Here is a 17,500-nt window from a genome sequence, read left to right as displayed (position 1 = left end):
ATCCATCCAAGAGTGGAGGGCGGGGAATCTAGGCTCCCCAGAGCATGAGCTGAAGAAAGTATCAGACACTCACACCCTACTTTGCTTCTGGATGTTAAATGTTGCTAGAGCCGCTGACCCCTTCATAGAGGACTGTCTTAGAAACAGCTCCAAAGACAAGGATTCCCTGCAAGTAGCTTGTTAAGGAAGTGCTCCTATAGGAGCTGAATAGGTGATGTGGAAGGAAAGAAGGGAGGAGGAAATGGCAAGCAAGAGTGGGGTTTCAGGGGAGTCTCAGTGTCAGCCTAATCCCACAGGGGCCGAGGAACGTGAGTGACACCTCAGGGTTTGCATCTGGAGGCATGGGAGCTGGGCTTTCACACTCCTGCTCCAGGTGGTCTAAGGCCAGGGGCCACCCAGAGGAAAATCCCCCAGACGCTTCTAGATCCCTGCAGGTGAATGGCTCTTGTAGCCCAAGGGCAATCAGCTGAAGACAGTCTTGACTTCTCTGGCAGTCCAGAGGTCAAGACTCCGTGCTTCCATTGTAGAAAGCGTGGGTTCTATCCCTGATTGGGGAACTTAGATCCCACATGTCTTGCAGTGGCACGGCCAAAAAAAGAAAAGAAAGTCTCACAGGACTCCTGTCAGAAGAAAGCACCCAGAAGTTAGGGATGGGTGTGCAGAAATGGGCAAGTCAGACCTGAGGGTGTTTGCTGGGACACCAACAGTGTCCACTCTGCTAACTGCGAAGCACCCATGAGATATTTGCTCCCAATAATTGCTTGCTAGAAAATATCAAGCCTGAGAGGATAGCTCTGGAATAGTAGCCAAACAATCTGGCTTGGAATTCTGGATCAGACTAGCTGTGTCACCTTAGACAAGTTACTTCACCTCTCTGAGCCTCAGCTTTTCATTTGTAAGATGGGGACAACAATAAATCTCCTCCTCTGGGTTCCTAGAAGAAGGCTTGAAAAGTATCTGGCTTGGGCTTTCCTTCTATTTCTCAGAAATTATTTGTTCCTGTGCTGGTCCCCACATCTTCAGAAACACAAGAAATCACTGGAACTTGTCGCATGGGTAATGAAGCTGGCACAAGTGCTCCAAGCCATCTGTGTGTAATTAATTGGTTTACCATTTGGAAAAAAATTTTAATGATCCACTTAGATCCTCTCTTCAAAAAATATACAAAAAAAAAAAAAATTCCAGGTAGAATACAGTTAATTCACAATCAAACATTTAAAACCTAGGAGAAAATAGAAATGGATATTCATCAAATGGGGAAAGACATCCTAAATTCGAAAGCAGTGGGGGGGTGGGGGGTGGGAAATCGCAAAGGCCAAGACTGCTAGATTTGATTCATGAAAAACCACCTTCACAGAAACAACTCTCAAGTGAAACATATAGGCAAACAACAGATTGGAATGTTGGTGGCAGAAACATCCTTAGTAATTAGAGTTCTTACAAATCACATGTAAAACACCAAGACTCCAACAGATACATGGACAAAGAGCATTCACAGTGGATACAAGAGAAAATATAAATGACCAATAAATAGTGTGTGAGTGCTCCATCGTGTCTGACTCTGTAACCCCATGGCCTGTAGCCCGCCACGCCCCTCTGTCCATAGGCTTCTCCAGGCAAGAATACTAGAGTGGGTTGTCATTTCCTCCTCCAGGGGATCTTCCCAACCCAGAAATTGAACCCAAATCTCCTGTGTCTCCTACACAGCATTGCAGGCGGATTCTTTACCAATGAGCCATCGAGAAAGCATGACCAGTAAATATTAGATTTAAAATGTCCAGTCCTACTAAAACATAAGAAATTTGAAGAAAATAAAAAATGTAATAATCGTTTTTACCCATCAAGTTAGCAAATATTTAAAATAAATAAATAACTCAGTGTTGGAAACGGACATTCTCATACAATGTTAGCATGTGTAAAAATTGATTTAAAACAAGTGGATTGCTCGTATAGATTTTTTGACCTTCCCCTCTGTTCTTCATGGGGCACCTCAGTCCTAGATGCTACCCTTGGGGGCTCTATGGCTGTTATGTGACTAGTAGGATATAAGTGATGTTATAGTATGGGCTCTTTGTAAAAAAATTGAAAACAAAGGCAAAAATTTATAAGAGGAGGGAATTCACTGGCAGTCCAGTGGTTAGGACTCCATGCTTTCACTGTCAAAGACTGGGAGCTTGATACCTGGTCTGGCAACTAAGATCCCATAAACAGTGCAGCCAAAAGAAAAAAAATTATAAATGGACACTGCATACATTATTATAGCCTGGCTATCAGTCTGACATGTTGATGTCAATATATTTATCAATCTGCATTTATCATTTCATCAGAAAATTTGATGCCTTCAAAAATAGGAGCTATTATCTCTAAAATGTTTACAACCCTTGGACCCAGTAGTTACACTTCTAGGATGTGAGCCTAAGGAAATAATTTGAAATACACAAAAACACTTTACACACAAGGTTTGTTTTAATCACAGCATTGTGATGCAATGGTAAAAAATGTAAAACAACCCAAATGTCTAATTGGGAACAATCAATAGACAATGGTGTATTGCACAATCATTACAAGTAAAAATCATGTTTTCAAGGAGCTTTTTTAATAGTGTGGGAATATTATATATTCACTCTGTACTCAATTATGGGGAAAAAATGAATAGGAAAGACAGAAGTAAAAGTTAATAGTGGTTGTTTCTAGGAAGAGGAATTATAGGTAATTCTTATCTTCTTTCTACTTGGCTATAAATTTCCAAAACCTTCCATAATGTATATGGATTACTTTTCTACTTAAAAAAAAAAGCATATTTTTTAAAGGGAATTAAAAAAAAGAAATGATACCTTGTCCTACATAAGGAACAAATTTATCCTTGTGGGAGGAGCAGATCACTTCTGGATGATTCGTGGGGGCAGACCAAGGACTGATGTGGTGGGATGGGGGGAGAAGCTGGGAGGGGACCTCAGCCAGATGACAGCTGATTATTAGGAGGAACCTCAGAGGGACAGAGTTGTCCTCTGGTGGAGCAAGCTGTCCCAGGAGCAAGGGAGCACCTCGTGGCTGGGGCATTCAAGCAGAGACTGGATGATTCCTTGTCAGTGGTGTCATAGAAGAGATTCAAGTATCTGAAAGAGGATTAGAACAAATGAGGAATGTCTCCAACCTGAGAAGGTGGGCAAGTGTGAGTGATAGTAGAATCTCAGTCAGCAGGGCAAGGTGGCCAAGCAGATGTTTTTGCTCAGACGGGGAAACTTGGAGGGTCAGGGTCCTTCCAGCCTGGGAGCAGGAATGACATGGGATGCCCAGGTGCTTTAGGCTTTCCATCTTGGAGTCTCCGCTGGCGAGGGGCGGGGCCCTGAGTGTGGGCTCTTAAACTTACTGAGCAGGTTTCAGCAGCAGGTATTTTTTAAGGTAAGCAGCATGACTCTGTCCTGCCTCAACTTCCCCGTGTGCAGAGGGTCTGTTCATCTGAAGCCCAGGCCTCAGGGACAGGGTGAGTATGGCTATGTCTCTGGGCTCCGTAAGAAGTGTGTGTGTTAAGTTGCTCAGTCATCTAAGACTCTTGGTGACCTGTGGACTGTAGCCCACCAGGCTCCTCTGTCCATGGGGCTTCCCAGACAAGGATACTGGAGTGGGTTACCATTTCTTCCTCCAAGGGATCTTCCTGACGCAGGGATTGAACCCAGGTCTCCCGTATTGCAGGCAGACTCTTTACCGTCTGAGCCACCAGGGAAGACCGTAAAAAGGAGGAGGTCCCAGCAAATCTGAGCCACCAGGGAAGACCATAAAAAGGAGGAGGTCCCAGCAAATAGGCAGAGCATACTACAGTTTAGCGAGCACCACCCCTCACCCCTTCCTTAGGACCTCACATTCCCCCTCAGCCATAGCCAGTACTGTAAGCTGATAGGGTAGGGCGTCCCCAGAGAAAGAGAAATAAGCATGGCTTTTTTTTGTTTTTTCACTTTGGCTGTTCTGGGTCTTCTTTGTGGCACACAGGGGCTTCTCTAGTTGTGTTGCACAAGCTTAGTTGCCCCTTGGCCTGTGGGATAAGTTCCCCGACCCGGGATTGAACCCACACTTCCTGCATTGGAAGGTGGATTCTTAACCACAGGACCACTAGGGAAATTCCAGGCATGGCTTTCTTGGCATAACAGAAGCCTTTTTTTTTTTTTTGCCATTTAAACCATTTTGTAGTCTAAGCCTGGCCACAATGCTTGCCCTTAAACAGGTCTCAGTAATTACTGAGACCTGATCTTAAGGGAAGTAAGGGAATGCAGGAACAAACAGAAGATTGTCACGAACCAATAGTTCAGCACAAAACAATTCCTCCTCTTGGGATAAACATAACAATCTGATACAGTCTTTGAGTTCTGCAGAACAAAGGCCCCCCAGCCAGGTGGAGGATGGGATGATGATATTGACCCTCAGTAACTTCAGTCAACTAAAGCTTGGACTCTGTTGACCTTGGCCCCAATTCTGTGCTGAATTCTCTTCTGATCAAGCTTCTTCATGAATATGCATGTATGCTTAGCTTAAAACTTCCCCAGTTTTGCTGCTCAGGGAGACACAGCTTTGAGAAAGATCCCCTGTGTTCTCCTTACTTGCCGCAAGTAATAAGTCCTTCCTTCCTTCTTCCACTCTTTGCCTTGGTTGTATCTTTTGGCTCAGCAGCCAAGAGGCAAACCAGTTTTTCTGGTAACAGTACGTTTATCACCCAGAAAAATCAACAGAAGCCCAGTCAAGACTGGCTATGACAGTGAGTTTTATGTGTCAGCTTTATTGGACTGGGGCTTCCCTGATAGCTCAGTTGGTAAAGAATCTGCCTGAAATGCAGGAGACCCTGGTTTGATTCCTGGGTCTGGAAGATCCCCTGGAGAAGGGATAGGCTACCCACTCCAGTATTCTTGGGCTTCCCTTGTGGCTCAGTCGGTAGAGAATCTGCCTGCAATGCAGGAGACCTGGGTTTGATTCCTGGGTTGGGAAGATCCCCTGGAGAAGGGAAAGTTACCCACTCCAGTATTCTGGCCTGGAGAATTCCATGGACTGCATAATCCATGGGGTTACAAGGAGTTGAACACAACTGAGTGACTTTCACTTTATTGGAATAGGGGATGCCGAGATAGCTGATAAAACAGCTTCTGGGGAATTCCCTGGAGGTTCAGTGACGAGGGCTCCACATTTCCATTGCAGAGGGCACGGGTTAGATCCATGGTCAGGAAACTAAGATCCCAAAAGCCACATGAAGTGGCCAAAAAAAAAAAAGAAAAGGAAAAAAATATTGTTGGAGATTCTCTGGCGGTCCAGTGGTTAGGACTCTGCTTTTACTGATGAGGGAGAGGGTTCAAACCCTGAACCAGAGTTCAATCCCTGGTTGGGTCCCACAAACCACCTGATATGGCCAAAATAAAGAAATTAATTAAAATAAAATAAAAACACTGTTTCTGGGTGTGTCTATCAGAGTGTTTCTGGGAGTGATTAACATTTGAATCGGTAAACTGAGTAAAGCAGACAGCCCTTCCCAAAGTGGGGGGCATCATCCAATCTGTTGAGGGCCTGGATAAAACAAAAAGGGGGAGGAAGGGTAAATTTCTCTGCTGGAACTGAGACCTGCCCTCACACATCACCACTCTTGGTTCTTAGGCATTCAGACATGTTGGGACTCAGACCATCAGCCACCCCCTCAGTTCTCAGGCCTTGAGATTTCACACGGAATTACACCAACCGCTCTCCTCGTTGCTGGGACTTCTTAGCTACCACACTGTGGGAACCAGGATTGGTTCTGAAACAGGAGGGAAGGGGACAGGGCACGACCTTTAAAAGAATGATATAGCCCGAGGATGCAACATAAACTTGTTGTCGATCAGTCCCTAAGTCACATTGGACTCTGCAATCCCATGGACTGCAGCACACCAGGCTCCTCCGTCCTCCAGTATCTCCCAGAGTTTGCTCAAATTCATGTCATTGAGTCAGTGATGCTATCTAACCAGCTCATCCTCTGCTGCTCCCTTCTCCTTTTGCCTTCAATCTTTTCCAGCATCAGGGTCTTCTCCAATGAGTTGGCTATTTGCATCAAGGGGCCGAAGTATTGGAGCTTCAGCTTCAGCATCAGTCCTTCCAATGAATATTCAGGGTTGATTTCCTTTGGGGTTGACTGGTTTTCTCTCCTTGAAGTCCAAGGGACTCTCAAGAGTCTTCTCCAATACCACAGTTCGAAAGCATTAATTCTTCGGCACTCAGCCTTCCTTATGGTCAAACTCTCCCATCCATACATGACTACTGGAAAAACCATAGCTTTGACTATACGGACATTTGTTGGCAAAGTGATGTCTCTGCTTTCTAATACACTGTCTAGATTTGTCATTCCAAGGTTTCCTTCCAAGGAGCAAGCATTTTTTAATTTCATGGCTGCAGCCACTGTCTGCAAGACTGTGGGCAAAGTCTAAATCTGAGGGGAGAGCAAGATCATTGAGGAAAACACCATCCAGCAACCCAGCTCCCATCCTAAACACAAAACAATGTTAGAGGAAGGGGAAGCCTGTAATGCACTGAAGAGAACCATGGTCACAACAAAACCTAAACCCAGCTCAACTGCTGCCCACATAGATTGAACCCTCTATGTTGAAAACTTGGCAAAAGAAAAAGCACAATCATCTCCAGGCATGGATACTACTTCCTTCAACCTCTACTGTACTACATATGACGTCTAACTTACAGCAAAAAACTAGAAGACACAGGAAGCAAGAGAAAATAACCTACAGTCAAGAGATGAAATAGTCAACAATCAGACTTAGATACCACACAGATATTGAAACTAATCACACAAGGGTAAAAAATTATGATTTAAATAACTATGATTACTATGTTCAAGTCTCCAGTGGAAAATGTAGGCAATGTGCATGGACAGGAAATTTCCACAGAGAGGCAGAAACTATAACAAAAATATCTAAAAGAAATACTCCAAGTAAAAGGCACGGTAACAGAAATTATCTTCAATGGACACATTAGTAGATTTAATATAGAATGGAAAGAATCAGTGGACTGGAAGACAGGCCAGTAGGAATTATCCAGATTAAAACACAAAAGGGATGGGAGGTGGGAGGAAGGTTCAAGAGGGAGGGGACATAGGTACACCTATGGCTGATTCATGTTGAGTTTTGTCAGAAACCAATACAAAATTGTAAAGCAATTATTCTTCAATTAAAAATAAATATATTTAATTATAAAAAATTAAAACGCAAAAAGAAAAGCATTGGGAAAAAAACTAAAGCAGGATGTCCAAAAGCTGTGGGATAATATTATGAAATATGGGACAATATAACATGCATATACTCTGAATCCCAGTAAGAGAAGAGAAAGAATGGGACAGAAGAAATATTTGAAGAGATAAATGGTGGAGAATCTTCCAAAATTAATGATGGACACCCAACCACAGATCCAAGAAGTTCAGAGAACAATAAACAAAACTAAAAAGGAAGACAAGAGGAAGGAAGGAAGGGGGAAGAAAGTAGGCAAACAAAAAACATACAACCCTGAACACATCATATTCAAGCTGATGAAAGCCAAAATAAAGAGAAACTCTTGAAATCTTGAAGGCAGCCAAAGAAAAAAAGGTACCTCACATTCAGAGGAATAAAAGTAAGAATTGCAGCAGACTTCCTTTTTTTTCATTTATTTTTATTAGTTGGAGGCTAATTACTTCACAACATTGCAGTGGGTTTTGTCATACATTGACATGAATCAGCCATGGAGTTACATGTATTCCCCATCCCGATCCCCCCCCACCCCACCTCCCTCTCCACCCGATTCCTCTGGGTCTTCCCAGTGCACCAGGCCCGAGCACTTGTCTCATGCATCCCACCTGGGCTGGTGATCTGTTTCACCATAGATAATATGCATGCTGTTCTCTCGAAACATCCCACCCTCGCCTTCTCCCACAGAGTCCAAAAGTCTGTTCTGTACATCTGTGTCTCTTTTTCTGTTTTGCATATAGGGTTATCATTACCATCTTTCTAAATTCCATATATATGTGTTAGTATGCTGTAATGTTCTTTATCTTTCTGGCTTACTTCACTCTGTATAATGGGCTCCAGTTTCATCCATCTCATTAGAACTGATTCAAATGAATTCTTTTTAACGGCTGAGTAATATTCCATGGTGTATTCCTTATCCATTCGTCTGCTGATGGGCATCTAGGTTGCTTCCATGTCCTGGCTATTATAAACAGTGTGCAGCAGACTTCTTATCAGACACTATGCAGAGCAGGTATCTTTACTTATTTTTGGCTGCTTCAGGTCTTAGTTTTGGCACACAGGCTCCATTTCCCTTTGGCGTGTGGGATCCTAGTTCCTTGACCAGGGGTCAAACCCATGTCTCCAGCATTGGAAGGTGGATTCTTAACCAATGGACCACCAGGGAAGTCCCAGAACAGGTATCTTTAAAGTGCTGAAGAAACTTTCATTTTTTAAGTTTGGAGTGGAGTGGCATCTTTAAAAAGCTGAAAGAGAAGACAATAAACCCATGAACCCCAAATACTATGCCCAAGAGAAATATCTTGGGCATAGTATGTGAGAGATGTGGAGATGTGGAGATGTGAGAGAGAGGGAGTTCTCCGGTGGCCTAGTGGTTAGGATTATGGGCTTTCACTGCCATGGCCCAGGTTCAATTCCTGGTTGGGGAGATGTCATTAACTAAGATGAAGTCACAGTGGAGTGGCATGGACTCCTAATCCAATATGACTGTGTCCCTGGGGGCCCAAAGTGCTAGCTCTGCTCAAGGCGTTCTCAGTCTCCTGCAGGGCCACTGGGTCTGTGACCTGAGGACGCATTTCCCAAAGCCACCATTTATGTAAAAAGGTGTGTGTGGGAGGGATAGACAAATATGACTACTTATTTGGTAGTCATACGTAAAAATGTAAAAAAACCAAGTGTTTTTACATTTACATGAAGAAACTCTGGAAAGAGACACAAGAAACTAAACAACACAGTGGGTGATTAAGAACTGGGTAGTTAGAGATGTGGGAGTGAGAATTTTTTTCACTGTGCCCTTTTTGATTTGATTTGTGAAATCTGTAATTGTGTGTCTCTGGAGTGTTTTTCCAGTATCACCTAGCGATTCTCCAATTCTCAGTGGGCACTGGCCAGTGTCCTACAATTTAGCTCAACTCTGACACTGTCTACCTAGAGATGGCATCAGACCCCACAGGTTCAGAGCTCAGTCGCACAAACTGCCCCCACTTTAGTCACCAGTCTCAAGTTCGGGTTGTCACCTGTGTTTTGACTAGCTGGCTGTAAAATGGAGGGTCCCATGACCCCCTCCTCAGGTTCCATTAGTTTGCAGAGAAACATTTACTTGTATTTGCCAGCCTATTATAAAAAGATAATAGAAGGGATGCAGATGAAGAGTCAAAATGAAGAAGTACACAGAGGAGGTCCAGAAGGGTGCTGAGCATAGGAGCTTCTGTCCCCATGGAACTGACCTTCCTCCAGTATATGAATGTACACACCAACCTGGAAGATCATTAAATCCTGTTCAAGAGTTTTCAGAGAGCTTGACTTCTGGCTCCATCCACTTCCCAGAGGTCGGTGGGGTGGAGCTGAAAGTTCCAACCCTCTAATCACTTGGCCTTTCTGTGACCAGCTCATCCTATGGGACTTTCCAAGTCACCTCATTAAGGTAATAAACTCAGACATGGAAAAATTAATAAATAAACTCAGGTGTGGTTGAAAGGGGCTTTTGTTAAAAACAGCAAAAGACACTTTCATTGAGCTTATCACTTAGAAAATTTCAAGAGTTTTAGGAGCTCTGTGCCAGGAACAGTATAAAGACCAAGGAGCTCTGTGCCAGGAACAGGATAAAGACCAAAGATATATTTCATAACATCACAATAACCCTTTCCAAAAAGTTGAATAGCAAACAGAGCAAGAGTACAGAGGATGAGGGACAAGAGCTGAGGTCAGCAGGGCTGAGTTTACTGTTTTTCATGCAGGCAGTAGGAAGCCATCAGTTCAGTTCATTTCAGTCGCTCAGTTGTGTCTGACTCTGTAAGCCCATGGACTGCAGCACGCCAGGTCTCCCTGTCCATTACCAACTCCAGAGTTTACTCAAACTCATGCCCATTGAGTCCAACCATCTCATCCTCTGTCGTCCCCTTCTCCTCCTGCCCCCAATCACTCCCAACATCAGGGTCTTTTCAAATGAGGCAGGTCTTCCCATCAGGTGTCCAAAGTACTGGAGTTTCAGCTTCAGCATCAGTCCTTCCAATGAACACCCAGGACTGATCTTTAGGATGGACTGGTTGGATCTCCTTGAAGTCCAAGGGACTCTCAAGAGTCTTCTCCAACACCACAGTTCAAAAGCATCATTTCTTCAGCACTCAGCTTTCTTTATAGTCCAACTCTCACATCCATACATGACTACTGGAAAAACCATAGCCTTGACTAGATGGACCTTTGTTGGCAAAGTAATGTCTCTGCTTTTTAATATGCTGTCTAGATTGGTCATAACTTTTCTGGGAGCCATCAGTTCAGTTCAGTTCAGTCGCTCAGTTGTGTCCAACTCTTTGCGACCCCATGAATCGCAGCACGCCAGGCCTCCCTGTCCATCACCAACTCCCAGAGTTTACTCAAACTCATGTCCATCGAGTCAGTGATGCCATTCAGCCATCTCATCCTCTTTTTTCCTCTTCTCCTCCTGCCCCCAATCCCTCCCAGCATCAGGGTCTTTTCCAATGAGTCAACTCTACGCATGAGGTGGCCAAAGTATTGTAGTTTCAGCTTCAGCATCAGTCCTTCCAATGAACACCCAGGATTGATCCCCTTTAGAAGGATGTAAAAAAGGAGGAGGAAATGAGTGTGATCCAACCAGACTTGGAAGGGTCAGCACAGACAGTGGGGGACACAGAGAGCTGGGGGACTTCCCTGGTGGTCCAGTGGTTGAGAATCCGCCTTGCAATGCAGGGGACATGGGTTCAATTCTTAGCCCAGGAACTAAGATCCTACATGCCATGGGGCAATGGGGCCTGTGCCAAACAATGACTGAGCCCTTGCTCTAGAGCCTTCACAACTGCTGAAGCCCTCACACCCTAGAGCCTATGCTCCACAATGAGATAAGCCACCACAATGAGAAGCCCGCACACCACAATAGAGATTAACCCCTGCTCACTGCAGCTAAAGAGAACCTGCAAGCAGCTAGGAAGAGCCTACACATCACAGCAACAACTCAGCACGGCCAAAAAAAAAAAAAAAAAGACCAGAACTGGAAGATCGGTGCATGGCCACTGATCCAGGGCAGAGATCCAGGGCAGGCAAGCGAGTCCAAGCAGAGAGGGACAATCAGAAAGGAATGGGTTGGGCAGGGAGGAACACGTGGTAGAAAAACCAATAGGTGAAGTTAAGGAGGCCTCCCCTGTGGGGCAGGGAGGTGTCAGCCAGCTCCTTCCCTCTCAGAAGAGATGTGAATGTCAAACCCTGAGCTCCCCACAACTGTGCTGGCCCCTGATAAACACCCACTCCCTCTCCAGTGGCCAGCATTATTCACCCCCTGTGGGGCCCCCTTATTGCTGTGAAATGAAGTGTCTGAAGCTGCCCTCTTGCCATGTGACAGATGCCTGTCTGAGCAAGAGCTGGGGGAGGGAGGGAACAGGACAGATGGGGTCCAGTTCAGCTCCCCTACATCCAGATTCCCAGGCCCTGCTACTCCTGTGGGTTTTGGGAACAACAAAAAAAATCAAACCTGTGTTTAATGAGGCTGCCTGGCCATCCATCATGCACAGTCAATGCACTGTGACCAGGGAAAACCCAGCAGCCAAGATCCAGGCCAGGATCCCTGAGTCAGAGCAGGGTGAGAATGAGGAGGACTCAGCGGAAAGAGCACGGGCCCAGAACAGTTAAATCCGGACTGTGGACATCACCACCCCTCTCTCACCTAAATGAGGATAACATTCGGTGTGGCAGGCGTTACAAGTTGGCTGCTCCATACCCACTTGCTCGACCACCTTCCTAAGAGAACCGCAGTTGTTATGGTGGGAAGGAATAGTCCTTACTCCTTCAGCTCCCCTTGCAGGTAGAGGTCACCACGTCACCCAGTTCTGGACAGTGAGGTGAGAATCCATGGGGGCATTTCAAAGATGGTGCCTGGAAGACAACAAGAGGGGTAAACACCATCCTCTGAGGTGATGGAGTGGGAAAATCTAAGGTGAACGAGGGGCTTCCCTGGGGGTCCAGTGGTTGAGAATCTACCTGCCAATCAGGGGACATGAGTTTGATCCCTGGTCTGGGAAGATCCCACATGTCTCAAAGCAACTAAACCCATGAGCCACAACTATTGGAGCCTGAGTGCCCAGAGCCTGTGCTCCACCAGAGAAGCCACCACAACGAGAAACCCCTCACACCACGACGAACAATAGCCCCGGTTCACTGCGACTAGAGAAAGCCCGAGCACAGCAACGAAGACTCAGGGCAGCCAGAAATAAATAAATAAAGTTAATTATTTTTTTAAAAAGGTGAAGGAGTTCTAGCAGCTTCATGGAACTGAAGACCACACAAGACCAGGGCTGCCATATCTGGACTCCCAATTGGAAAGCATTAGGGTTTTAGGGTTTTAAGGTTTCCACCTCTGTAAGGGTGGAAGATGAAGCTCTAGACTCTGTGAAAGTCTAGGAGCTGGAACTAGCCTTCCCATATAAAGTAGAAGTTGGAAATTAAATTTCTTCCTTGAATGATGACTGGATAAAAACTGCCCAATACCCCTGCATGAACTGTGGTGTTGGAGAAAACTCTTGAGAGACCCTGGGACTGCAAGGAGATCCATCCAGTCCATCCTAGAGGAAATCAGTCATGAATATTCATTGGAAAGACTGATGCTGAAGCTGAAGCTCCAATACTTTGGCCACCTGATGCAAAGAACTGACTCATTTGAAAAGACCCTGATTCTGGGAATGATTGAAGGTGGGAGGAGAAGGGGACGACAGAGGATGATGGTTGGATGGCATCACTGACTCAATGGACATGAGTTTGAGTAAGCTCCGAGAGTTGGTGATGGATAAGGAAGCCTGGTGTACTGCAGTCCACGGGGTCGCAAAGAGTCGGAAATGACTGAGCGACTAAAGTGAACAGCCCAGAAACAAATTTCCTACCCTGAGCCATGGAAGGAAAAAAGTCATCTAAGATAAATTGAAATTAAAATAAACTCCATAGATGAGTTTGACAGTAGCCTGGGCACAGTTGTTATCTAGAAGATCTAGATACTCTGAGGCCACTGCCAGAATAAAACACACAGAAGAATAAAGAGATATGGAAAATAAAAGGTAAGTTAAGGGAATTCCCTGATGGTCCAGCAGTTAGGACTTGGCATTTTCACTTCTATGGGCTCAGGTTTGATCCCTGGCCAGGGAACTAAGATCCCACAAGCTGTGAGGAAATTTAATATGAAAAAGACCAGCAAAGAAACAAGTCCCTCAGCCAACAGCTTCAATCAAATTCCCAGCCAGCAGTGAACACAACTGCCAGTCATGTTAGGGTTAGAGAGGCTTTTTTGGACCCTTTTGCTGTCTCAATACCCCAGTCACCTGAAGCAGAAGAATTGATAATAAATTGTTGTTTTAAGCCACTTATGTGGGATGACTTATGCTGCAAAGGATACCTGAAACCATAAAAATAATACATATATATATATATACAACTTCCAAACAAATAGACGAAAACAGCTAAATAAAGAAAACTTGATCAATCCAAAAGGAAGCTCTGAAGAAGAAAATTTAAAGAAGCAGAGAACAGGGACTCCCCTGCTGGTCCAGTGGTTAAGACCTAGCCTTCCATTGCAGGGGGTACAGGTTTGCTCCCTGGTCAGGAAGCTAAGATCCCACATGCCTCTTGGTAAAAAAAAAGACAAAACATAAAACAAAAGCAATAGTGTAACAAATTCAATAGACTAAAAATGGTTGACATTAAAAAAAAAAGTTGGGGCTTTTTTAAAAAAACAAGCAGAGAACAGAAACTTTTTACTGCTCCATGTTACCTCTCACAAACACCCTTTCTGAAAAACAATGAAGACTGGGGATTTACTCTGATTGGGGTTTCCAGGGAGGCAAGGCCTGGCTGTGAGGATGGCATTGGAAGAGTGAGAATTTGTGTCCTTTCTCTGCGACTTCCTAGGCTCCCAGCTGCTGGCCACAGCTCTGCCAGCAGAGCCACAAAAACCCTCTGGCCTAATTAAAAAATAAAATCAAAGAGAGGAAGAAAACTTTTTATTACACTTCCCTAATGGTGGAAAATAGTTTCAGGCATAAAAAAGCATTCAGCTGGCATCAAAAATTAACAGCCACTACATTTTATTCTGAGGAATTAATGGAAAATTTTACATGGTGGTGTAAAATGTAGGGGACAAGATGAAGGACATGATTCTTCATTGAAGAGCTCACTCTCTCACTTGCAGCAAAACACGGGTTTGGCCACCAGCTCCCAGCAGGAGCTGTAGGTTCACAGAGGACCAAGTGGGTGACGTGGGGCCTTGCTGTGATGGCAAGGTGGGTGAGGGGGGCGGGGGCAGGGGAGGGGGCAGTGAGAGGACCAATGGGAAACCCTCATTGCACAACATTCGAACCCTGGCGCTGTCAAACTGGCATCTTTCCTGCCTCCCAGCCACTTCCTCTGTGCCACTCAGTCCATCTTCCGCCAAGTGATGGCTGGTGGTGAGCACATCACACTTGGGGACAGCAGACCTGACTTCTACTCTCCTTTCTGCTCTGGACTTGCTGGGTGACTGCTCTCAGGGCCTCAGTCTCTCCACCTGTGAAATGGGCGCAAGAGCCCTGGGATCCCTCTAGATTCACCCAATGTAAAACAAACTTGGTCTTTGTCTTCATCTATGAATATGGGTAAGAACCTGGGCTCTGGAGCCAGGAAGTGCCAGCTGTGAATACCAATTCAGACACTTTTTGGCTTCATGGCCTTAGGCAACTCATCACTCTGAGCCTCAGTCTCCACCTCTGTACAATGGGAACAACAGTACATGGCCTCCAGGGTGACTGTGTAATCTAGATGTCAGGCTGCTTCATCTTCTCTGGCTCTGGGATCCACCCCCCAACCCACCCCCACCTCCACCCCCGCCTCAAGTGAATTCCCAGTGACACAGGCCTAGGCTCCTCTTCTTTTCCCACAAATGTGTTTTTTGTTTGTTTTTTTGGCCGTGCCAGGCAGCATGAGAGATTGAACCCCATGCCCTGCAGAGGGAGTGCAGAGTCCCAGGAAGCCCTCCACAAAAGCGTTTACTCTAAAACATCACTGTGAGCAGTGAGGCCTCCACAAGGTGGGGAAGGGAGGGTTTATATCACCCACACCACAGCAAATGACTGAAAATCCCCTTTGGAGCAAATGCCGGGTACTCTCTGGGGAGTGGGATGGAGGTGGTAGGAGAAGCACAAAGGTTTTTTGTTTGTTTTCATTTAAATATATTTGAGAAAAACCAACACATAACTGACTGCTATATCATGTCCTTGTTCTTTATTTGAAATGTTTCTGAATCCAAATTTTAAAATTTCAAATATGTTTATCTTAAAAATAAATATTTCTATTTTCAGTAATGTTGGTGATTAATTTATCAGAGGAGCAGTAACCCTGGGGTAAAGCCACATTTCTCCTGGGGGTTCTATCTGCCTCCCACACAGGGAGCCACATCTGCTCCCATTGTCCATGCCCAACCCCAGCTGCAAGAGCCCGGGTCCTGGGGGCTGTCCTGACTTCCCCTTCTACTCCAACAATTCCAACCCCCTCGATTCTACCTCTGGAACTTCGCTGGAGTCTGTCCCCTGCTCTCTAGGTCTGCTGCCCCCATCCGAGTTCAGGCTCCATCGTGGCTCATTCCCTCCCTGGTTGTTGCCCAGCTGGAGTGAGCTTTCTAGACACAACATCTGATCCGCCCTCCCTCCTTCCGCTGAAACACTTTCACTGGCTCCAAGGACCCCAGACAATATCCACCTGAACACCAACATCAACACTCTCAGACCCCGAGATCCTGGGTCTCTCCAGACCCCTCACTCATGACTCCATGCCTGGACATAACATAGGGCTTCTCTGGTAGCTCAGAGGTAGAAAATCTGCCTGCCAGTGCAGGAGACACAGGTTCATTTCCTGATCAGGGAAGATCCCACAGGCCCTGGAGCAACTAAGCCCATGTGCCACAACTACTGAAGGCCACACGCCTAGAGCCTGTGCTTCACAAGAGAAGCCACAACAGCGAGAAGCCTGCACACTGCAACTGGAGAGTAGCCCCTGCTTGCCACAACTAAAGTCCAAACAGCAACAAAGACCAAGCACAGTCAAAAATTAAAAAAAAAAACAAAAAAACAAAAACCCACCTAACATAGCCAAAGAAATCAAGGAAGGCTTCCTGGGAGAGGTGAGCTTTGAGTCAGACCTAGAAGAGGAGGAGGTGTTCAGCCAGCAGAGAAGGAAGGGACAGCACGACAGGCAGAGAGCACCGCCTCCAAAAAGTCCTGGGGGCCTTAAGAGGTCCTCTCCCGTGGCTCCTTTGCTGTAACTTGGGCTGGGAGTGTTTCCAGGTTTTCGGAGCACTGCCCAGAGGAAAGCACTCTCTGGGGACGAAGATTTATTTATTTGGTTGTAAAGTAAAAGCCAGGTTGGGGTTGGGCATAAAGAGGAGAGAAGGGATAATAAAGAGGCAGGCCGAGGACCGAAATCCTCCAGCTCCAGGCACCTGAGCCAACAGCTCCCCTGACTCCTCCAACAAAGTGCGGCCCACAAGCATACAGTGAGCGCTTACTGTTTATCAGCTCTGTGCCCGGCGCTGGGCTGCAGCTGAGTATGAGGGGTGAACAAGTCAATAAAGGCCTTGCTGTCAGCCAGAGACAGACACATCCCAGCCAGGGACAGGCCAGAGGCACTGGTGCTGAGACCCCTGGGGGGTCCCAGCCTGGTGGGTATGGGGGAAGGGAGAGAGCAAACAGACAGCTTCCGGGGGCAGAGCGCCAGGAAGAGGAAGAGAAGGTGCAAAGATGCTGCCCAGCCAGGTGCTGATCCCCCGGGTGGGGGCTGGCCTGCAGGCCTCGGGGGTACTGACGTGGGACGTGGCTTGGGCCCCTTCTGCCCCCCAGCTCCCTGGCAGCCCCTCCCAGACCTCCCGATGCTCCTTGAGTCCTTGTCCCAGCAGACAGCTCCAGCCACCCTCTCAGGGTCTGCAGTCTGGCCACAGCCTCCTCTGTACGGCCCTTCCCTACCTGCCTGTATCTTGTCCAGAGTGGAGAAGCCATGAGAACGTCTAGGCAGAAGCCATCCACACCCTCTAACGTGGCACAGGATGCCTGCCTGCCCTTCTGATGGGCCCCCTCTCTGCAAGTGCTCCCTTAGAGATCCCCTCCCCCCTCCCACGTTCTTGTTGTTGCTATTATTTTTTCTTTTTCATTTATTTTAAACTCTACTCTTTATTTATTATCATTGGCCATGCCATGCGGCATGTGGGATCTTAGTTTCCCGACCAGGGATCAAACCTTCACCCC

Source organism: Cervus elaphus, chromosome 23 (assembly GCF_910594005.1).
Source record: "Cervus elaphus chromosome 23, mCerEla1.1, whole genome shotgun sequence".
Taxonomy (NCBI): Eukaryota; Metazoa; Chordata; class Mammalia; order Artiodactyla; family Cervidae; genus Cervus; species Cervus elaphus.
This window is presented reverse-complemented; position numbering follows the sequence as displayed.